The following is a 9790-nucleotide window of genomic DNA, read 5'->3' as shown; positions in this document are numbered from 1 at the left end:
ATTAGTTACTTATATTAAAAAGAAAAAAGTGACAAAACCATAAGAAAAAATCGAAATTGTAATTGTTGGGTTTCCTTCATAATGGACCAGATAGCCTTAATTTACAGGTCTAACTGGTTGTTTGAATCCGTAAAACTTGAACTAATAATTACAATATGAATCTTGTTGAGTTTTGCTTAAAGAAAATGAGTTGTCGTTTATGAATTGGTCTTAAACATAAATATATACTAAGTAAATACGATCAATATGATCGATAATACTTAAGTCTGTACAGATCAAGGGACGGTGATTCATTGTTTAACACAACTGTATCTGTATCTGTACTTGGTTTGAGAGCGTATAAAATAACTTATTCAAATGTTGACACCTATATTAATATTTATACATCATATATATGTGTTTGGCTCTTGACACCGTGAATTTGTAAGAGTTTGGCGTGTATTTATTTATACTTCGTACTACATTTTCAAATTTCGCAAATTTGCTTAGTTGTATAAAAAAAAAGTTATTTATCTAAATTTAATGATATGAGTTATAGTATTTATCAAAGGACCATTTAGAAAATGAAATATAGTATATGACTTGTCCCTCATCCTTTCGGTAACAAAAGGGTTACAAAAATCTCTATACACGACCCGTTTCTTTTTAAAATAAGTTGCACGCCAGATAAAACTAAACTAAAAGGGTTATGTATATATATATATATATATATATATATATATATATATATATATATATATGATGTGACGTGGGTGAAAATAAAGTGCACGGTCGACAATGTACTCATACCGTCATACGTTAGCATAAACACATAGGTGACGGTGTATGAACATTTCAAGTTATTAAACTTCTTCAATATAGTCAAATAACTTAATACTTTACCATATTGTTTTGGTTAAATATTGTCCTCTATCGGTACAAGTGTCGTACGACACAAGGTAATCTCAATTTAAAAGGGGGAAAAAGAAAGGATCAATCAAATATTAATATATATTTTTGGAATCTCCATCATATTTCAACTAAGGTTTGAGTTACGTTGTAAAAAAAATAAAGTCAGGTTTGAGTTACTTTTATAAAACCGATTAATATATCGACAAGTCGCGTTGTCGACAAATAAATTGTGGATTATTTTTAATAGTTTTATTCATTTACATAAAAATTTGATTAGCCCCCCAATGGAATTTTTTTTTAATTAACTCCAAAATATTTAATCTAATTTCGTCTATATCTATGAACAAATAGCACGTAACATCCTAGTAAAAATATATGAATGCCAATATTCACTGACAAAAAAAAATATTCTCGAATAGGGTGAGCAACTGAAATGCTGATTTCAACTTAATAAGTCTATTTTGTTCTATGATAGAAGTCTATTTTATTCTAGACGTTGATGTACGGATAAAGGACTCTTCCGTATCCCAAACAATAAAGCTCCGTTAATTTAGAATGGGATTCACACTCATTTATCTTTCTTCTTATTTTTTATTTTTTTACCTTTACGAATAATATAAAATTAAACCTTTGACTAATATTTTCTTTTGTATAAATATAAATAAAACCTAGTAAAAAGAATTTTGAGGTGGAAGAAATAGAAGGACCCACAAACGTGTAAAAGCACGGAGGAGTCATATGCGACGACTGCCAGTGGCGTTCGCTTTAAATTATTATTTATTTATTCAATTTTTTTTCTTTATGGGTCCCACCACATTAGGGGGGTCAAATTCTATGCTTCTTTGAAAATAAATCAACAACCTTGCTTCCATTTTTCAATGCCCTTAATTGAATGCTTTCGCTCAATTATACAATCATTTTCTAAAACCCTCATCATAATTAAATTTTCGAAACCTATTTTTAATTTAATACATTTGTATGTAATTACTCATGTATAGAGACGTGTATATCCACCGTCTTGTTTTCCAACCCTAAAAACAAAAACAAAAGTAATATTGTTGTATTTGTTCCTAGTAATTATTAAAAATTAAAATAATAAGAGCAAAATTTATATTCATGTTCTCACGTCTATTGTTGAGGAGATATTAATTAATAAGTCAACTTGTCGTTATGTATGATAATTATACATCAAGGGAAGATTTTGTTTTTAATAAGCATGTATTGTTATTAAAAATATATTAAGATCACGATCATAGTCGATTATCAGTTTTTAAAATTATTTGACTTCAAATAAAACGAATTAAATTTATTATTGAAGATACAATTATTGCAAATAATATAGTTTTATATCAACAAAAATTTCATTAAAATTACACCACAACCTGTCATTTATTTTTTTTATCATGCCAACTTGATGCAGCATTACCAAGCATGCTAGCATTTAAAATTAAACGATGTATTTTTCGCTGCTTTTTTCTGTTATGATTGGTTTTAATATAAACTTTTTTGTGATAGAAATAGCCACCACCGATGGCACGAGCTTATGCTCGTGACATTGACCCCTTCTGAAATTTTCTGATTTCTACTTTTAATTTATATTAATTCATAATTATTTTCAGATACATGTGTCCATAAATTTCTACACACTAAATCATTTTTTATTTATTTTATGATGCCTCCTTAATCCTTAAATAGTTACTATACAGTTATAAACATATGCGAGTTTATTTAAATTTACACTTTCCTAAGAAGATATCTGACCACGTCAGTAATCTAGGGTGTGAATGGCATGTAAAATGTGCGTATACATTTTTTGCAGAGACTATCAAAATTAGGGATTAAAATATTTAATGTAGCATTTTCTTTTGTTTCACTCTTTGTGGACGTCATTAGTAGGTGCAGAATAACACTAGAGATGCAAATCCACGTGGTAATTAAAACTTGTCATAGGAAAATTTCATGGGATAGACTCAATAATATGCTAAAATTAGCTTTTTGAACCAAACTATTATCACAATCATTATTTAAAAAAAAAATTAGAAAAAAAACTCAAGCAATAAAAAAAAATCTCACGACATCTTACAATATATCTCAATGCAGAAGATGACATAAAAAGAAAAAAAAGATGGCATTTTTAAGTTTTTAAAGAAAATAAAAATACGAAAAAATGTAGTACGATATTAGTCGTCAATTTCAGGCAACAATCATCGATGGATTAGTCCTATGATGTTCTTTAATTTGTTTCTAGTCTTGAATCTCTCATGTTTAATTGTTAAAAGGTATTTTATCTATATATTTTCTAGCGTTATTCTTTATATGATTGAAAACCTGGGCCTAAAAAAATTACAAGAAGAGCTTTAATTTTTATTTTTAAAGAAAATAAAAATACGAAAAATGTAGTATGATATTAGTCGTCAATTTCGGGCAACAATCATCGGTGGATTAGTCCTACGATGTGCTTTAATTTGTTCTAGTCTTGAATCTCTCATGTTTAATTGTTAAAAAGTATTTTATCTATATATTTTCTAGCGTTATTCGTTATCTGATTGAAAACCTAGGTCTAAAAAAATTACAAGAAGAGCTATACTCATAAACTATTTAAAGTGATATATGTATATGTATATATTTTTTTTTATCGGATATGTATATGTATATTTTATATCTATATCCATGTGAAGCGCTGTCACTTTTTTCCATTAGTATATCTAAAACCAAACCACTACATATGGCACTACATAAAATATATATATATATATATATATATATATATAAATTAAAAAAAAAACTCTTTTTCTTTATTCATAACCTAACAAAATCATAATTTTTATTATCCTATAAACTCAATACGAAGTTGCTACAAACTGATGAAACACAAAAATAAAGTGACGTGTCAACTAATTGATCATCTCATTTTCATTAGTGATAGAATTTCCCTGTCTTTTTTATTTTATTTTATTTTGACAGAGAGCATTTTTTGCAACTTGCAAGGCAAATCGAAACATGCACTTTATCACATTTAAGGAACAAAAAAACCAAAGAAGATTCAAATTTGTACACAAAGAGATCAACAACTTGATCTAATTAGTCATGGCATTAATAATGTGATTTGCAATAATTTGTGTGCACCATTAAGTGTTTGGGTCCAAGTATGCATGATGACATGTGCTAAAGGTTATTAGATTCATGCCCTCTTTACATAAATGGCATTAAGAAAAAAAAAATGGGTTGTATAGTAATATAGTTGTGCAAAATCTCATTTAAAGTGATAGATATCTTACCGAGAATGAAAGAGGAAAAAAAGTATTTGTCACCAATAATGGAGAGATTAAATCGCAGATGTAACCCGATTTTAAAAGTGATCATATTCAATCATACACTTACAATGGAAATGCAATAAGCCATAAAAATCACAGAAGATCATATAAAATTTAAATGAATATGCAATGAACAGATATTGCACCATAAAGTACACTATATATATGGTGTGGTTATATATTTACCCCATTAGACTGAGCCTTCAATCCCTTATTCGACATTAAAGGTAATGATATTATTGAATGCACTAACAAATACATGATTTTGTTGAAAACATTTATAATTACATTGCTTTCTAATTTAATATTTATATTATAATATAAAGTCACTACAAAAAGTATATAATTTATCCCTTGTACGCCAAAAGGGAAAAATTAAAAATCTACGTGTACAACTTGTACTGTCTGCAACGTATGCATCTCTCTCTTTTTTTTTCAATCTTTCAGCAATTGTCTTTTTTCAAAAATATTTCTTTGTAGATAAAAAAAAAAAACAAAAAAAAAATCAGAAATTGCTGTGTATAATATACAAAGCAAGTTGGCGTACAAATGAAATTAAATAAGGGAAAATAGTCAATCGGCTGGGACCCACTCTCCACAACGAGAGAGCGCAGAACCTTGTTTCCTCATGCAATAGAAAAACGACACATGGAATTATACAACGACGGTGATCGACTCAGTTTCCACAATAGGCATATTGACTGTATCACCGCGCGTGCACGTCGTGACGCGTGGTACGCACGCTCCTGGGGTCACTGTACCGTTTCAAAGCTTTCCATCCACCGTCTCTCGAATCTATGGAGAAGTCACCAATCACTATTCTCCACGTAACGACGCTGTTAAACATACATATCATATTTCTTTCTTACGTTCTTTATTTCAAAAAAAAAAAAATAAAAAATACATATATCATTATCACTTAATGGCTTGTGTCAACAACAACTATCCCTTGGAATAAATAAGAGGAAATTGCGGCACAAATGTCCAAAATTATCGGGTTTTTACACTAATGTATCCAAACTTTTTTTGTTTTTCGCGGCATAAGTGTCCAAAATCACTTCTAGGTTACAATGTTGGTGTTTTGGACGTTAAATATAGATGGACTTATAAATGAACGGCTGTGACTGATTTGGTTAAATAAATTAATTTTGAAATGAAAAATAAAATAAAAAAATAAAAGCCCTAAATCCCTAAATTCTCATAAACCCTAAACCCATGGATGAAGCACCACCGCGGGTCGAGGAAGCACCACCGCGGGTCGAGGAAACATCAGCGTGGGTGGAGGCAGCAGCGTCGCGGGTCGAGGAAGCACCACCGCGGGTCGAGAAAGTACGGTGGAAGAAGGAAATGGCGAATATAAGGTTTTATTTTTCAATTTGTTATAATTTACTCTCATTTATTAACTCAGACATTGTAGGATGAAGACACGTGGCTCGCCGTTTATATTTAATGTCCAAAACACCAACAGTGTAACCGAGAAGTGACTTTGAACACTTATGCCGTGAAAAAAAAAAAAAAAAAAATTGGGTACATAAGTGTAAAAACTCAATAACTTTGGACACTTGTGCCGCCATTTCCTCAATAAATAAATAAATACTACTATCCCTTTAAAAAAAATATTATATATATATATATATATATATATATATATTATATATATATATATCAAAAAATTGGCTAGATAAGCCTTAAAAACAGTGGCAATTGTGTTTTAGCCAACGTTTGGTTAATTTTTTGTAAATGGCCATTGAGCCTACGTGGCAGGAAATTAACTCTTTTTTTGTTACTGAATTGCCCTTATTAATTGTGCATTCATTTTTAAATTGAGGCAGTTTTAATTTGAAATTTGAAATGTATTAAATGGTTTTTATTTTCGGAATAAACTTTTTCTGGAAAGCAATTATTGCATTTTAGTTATGTTGGACGTGTGTTTTGGTCTGTGTGAATGGAAATTTTCACTTTAATTGAATTGGCAGCTTATTTACAATACAGAAAACCTGTAAATAAAATTTATTTTTATTGTCCATTAACATTAATTTACATCTACATAATCAGTTTACAATTTCCTTGTGTCATCTCTTTCTCTGCAATTCCACACGAACTCCAGATCGGGGAAACCAGCGATTCCACACGAACTCCAGATCGGGGCGACCATGGGCAAACCAGCGATTCCAACCAACCAACACGAACTCCAGATCGGGGCGATCCACGGGCATGGGGCTGGGGAAAGGCCGAGTCACGTCCCAATTTATTGATTATTCCAACAAAATCACGAAGATGCAATATAAAATTCTGAAATTAAAGAAGAAAATCAAAATAATCAACTTTAGAAGAAAATCAAAATAATCAAAATAAACACGAACTCCAGATCGGGGCGATCCACGGGCATGGGGTTTGGGACCTCGCCTTCGTCATCTCCGTACTCTTCTCACTCCTCCTCTTTCTCTCTCTAAACCCAGCGGTGTTCTTCTTATTCTCCTCCGCCCAAAACGTCACCGTCTCATTCCCTTCCTTCTCGCTCCGAAACTTCACTCTCCTCGGCGACTCTCACCTCCGAAGCGACGGCGTTTTGGGCCTCACCGAGAGACCGGCGTCTTGTCCTCCAGCGCCGGGACCGCCATCTTCGACTCTCCGATCAGACTCCGCGACTCGGACTCGAACTCCACCGCGTCTTTCTCGACGGAGTTTTCCTTCTCCGTCGCGAACGCCAACCCGGAATCTTCCTCCGGCGACTGACTCTCGTTCTTCCTCTCGCTGGACCGTCGGAGGCTGGTTGGAAGCTGGTGCTTTGAGAATCGGAGGGCGGCGGAGGGGAGACGGTTTGAGCGAATCTGGGTTTCAAATTTGGGTTTTTCTTTGAGAGAGAGATTTATGCGTGATATCAGGGACAGTTATATCTAATATTCTTATTTAAATGTTTTTTTTATTTCATTAATGTTGTGGGCGGGAACAGGTAAGGGTTAAATGGTATTTTTAATCGTGTTAATAAAGTAGAGTGGCCATTTACACAAAATTAACCAAATGGTGGCCAAATCCAAATTGGATATAATTTATGTGGCCATTTAGCTATATAACCCTATATATATAACTACGACTACTATCATTCTCGTGGTTCATTTTGATTTGAAAATGTGGTTTTATATGTTTTCAGTTTTATTTTATTGAGCATAGACCTAGCCTTGCCAATTAGATTAGACTAATATGACTTAAATACGCTTAGTTATTCAACACTATTGTGATTGTGTCGTTTGATCCACGATACTTTTTACTTATTAAAAAAAATGCTATAATATTATGACGATAAGCTTTTATGTCTTTGCATATTTTTCTCATAATATTAATTTACATTACCTTAAATTTAACACTAAAACGATAACATTAAATTTAAGACTAAAAAATAAATTGATTATTCCATAAAATAAAAAAATTAAAAAAAGAGGAATTCATCTGACAATAAATTGGGGATGAGGCATAGAAGTATGTTGTTCTCCATTCCCAATTTCCAACAATTTGACATTAAAAGATAAAGTATGTTGTTACAATATTTTTCTCATCATAACGTCATATTCTTCGATCGGTACATAAAAGTCAGGAAAAACAATTCCAACGGCTTACAAATAAAGTCAGGGAGTTTATCTTGTAAACAAAATTAACAACTCGTGTAATGATTGAATATTTGCAGAAGAAACAAGGTTTTTTACTCTCACCTTAGATCTTGAAGCTTCGTGATTCAAATCTGAGTTGACATATGGGTAATCGCATACCGAGACTATATCATTGACGTGCAGGTACTCAAGAGCAGCTTCAGTGTCGAATGTACATAAATTAATCTGTTCTTGCACCAATAAGCGAACTTCAAAGCTAAATTGAAGCCGATATGTGTTCTCGATTACATCAATAACTGAGAACATGACACATCTGCATAACACAATAAAAATAAATAAATTAATTAGAGAACACAATTCTATCTAAAACAGACCATTCTACATATAAAAAAATAGAAAATTTACCTTCTACTTTTTATTTTTTTACTTATATCAATAAGTCAGTGCCTAACCAATTGAAGCTACCTCCACGAACCATCTCCGAAGCAGAGCTTGTTTTCAAGAAAAAACTATATATTAAACATAAGACAACAAAATATTAAAATCTTTACAACAACAAAAAAATTAATTTGGATACAAAACACATGTACATGTGGATATATATATATATATATATATATATATATATATATATATATATATATATACACACACACACACATACAATAATCAACCGTTATATTTTTTATTTTTTCATAAAATTAATTTATAAAATATATTAAAAAATTAATGTATAAAAATATGATTATATTGAGTCCCTATCTAATATTTGTTAATACTAGAAGAAGTAATCATTAGGTGGTAATGGCAACTTCAATGTACATATAGAAAATTTAGATATTCACTAGGCAATGAAGAGAGGTTAGAGAATAGTTATATTTGGTCAAAAAAATGTTAAGGCGTTTGTAGTTGTGCCTACCGAATTCTCGTTGTATTAAATTTTCTTAGTGATAATAGTATTTTTAGCTTTATATAGCTAGATTCAAATTTTATTACTCTTTATTCGAAAAAATTAACGAATTATATTTATTATTTTATCGATTTAATTAAAATATTGCAACTAATGTCACAATAGATGTAATAGTTGGGATGAGCCCCATATTCTCGTTCTATCCCTCCCTTGTATATATTTGAATTTTTCTAAGTGTTGCCTCTTTTCGGTATTTTTTTTCTCAATCATAAATAATTTCAGCAATAAATCGACCTTTGAAGGAGGCTTTTGTGCGAGCGAATGTAGACAGTGGTAACATACATCGATGGTATCAGGACGCTACAACGAGGTTTATCATCGGTGATAGTGTGACAGGGGCTATGACGAGACAATCACTGCTTCGGATTGTAGTTCGCTGAAAAATAGAGAAGACTGCTACTTGAGAAGGAATCCGTAACTCTAAGATTGTATTGTACCTCTATTGAATGTTAATGAATTACTTTTCACCGTCAGACACATTGTCTTATGAGTAGATTTCCATCTCTAATTTATATAACCAATTCTTATATTCATGCTTTAGTACATATTTGATATAACAATTGGAAATAACTGGTCCATGTTTTTAATAAGCAACTAATTATGCATTTGTTTAGTAATTTTAATTTCTTATTATTATATCAAACTCAAGAGAATGTAACAACATTGCAGACGTGCTTACTTAATTTGGGAATTATTTTTGCGTTAGCAGTTTCTGATGGAAGTTTTTTCATGTCTAGCGTTTTAGCTAGATTTTTCTAAAGGGCTTTAATTTTTTCTTTTTAAATTTAATAATTTATTTTGAAAGTAAGTTAAGTCGATCAATAATTAACATCTCCAGTGATTGCTCCCTCAAAAACAATTGCAACTTGTGAATCTCCAAACTGGAAATCCAAATAGATCAACATAGTCCAATTTTTTCCTTTTACCTTTTCCAACTATCACTCAATAAATATAAAGTGAAATGTAACCTAGAATTAAAATCCAATAAATGGCTGCTCCAAATCACAAAT

General features: G+C 31.0%; 1 long non-coding RNA gene across 1 annotated transcript; it reads right to left on the bottom strand.

Moving 5' to 3' along the window:
• Positions 1-6205: 6205 nt before the first annotated feature.
• On the bottom strand, positions 6206-7068 carry LOC149390961 (uncharacterized). The gene is made up of 2 exons (XR_016300389.1): positions 6569-7068; positions 6206-6497 (listed from the first exon to the last, which is right to left on the bottom strand). It is a non-coding gene; the product is annotated as an uncharacterized LOC149390961 (long non-coding RNA).
• Between the last annotated feature and the right edge of the window lie 2722 nt (positions 7069-9790).

Source organism: Urtica dioica, chromosome 7 (assembly GCF_054948205.1).
Source record: "Urtica dioica subsp. dioica isolate 48M chromosome 7, U.dioica_male_clone48M_v1_H2, whole genome shotgun sequence".
Taxonomy (NCBI): domain Eukaryota; kingdom Viridiplantae; phylum Streptophyta; class Magnoliopsida; order Rosales; family Urticaceae; genus Urtica; species Urtica dioica.
The sequence above is the reverse complement of the archived record's forward strand: the minus strand, read 5'-3'. Positions and strand labels throughout refer to the sequence as shown.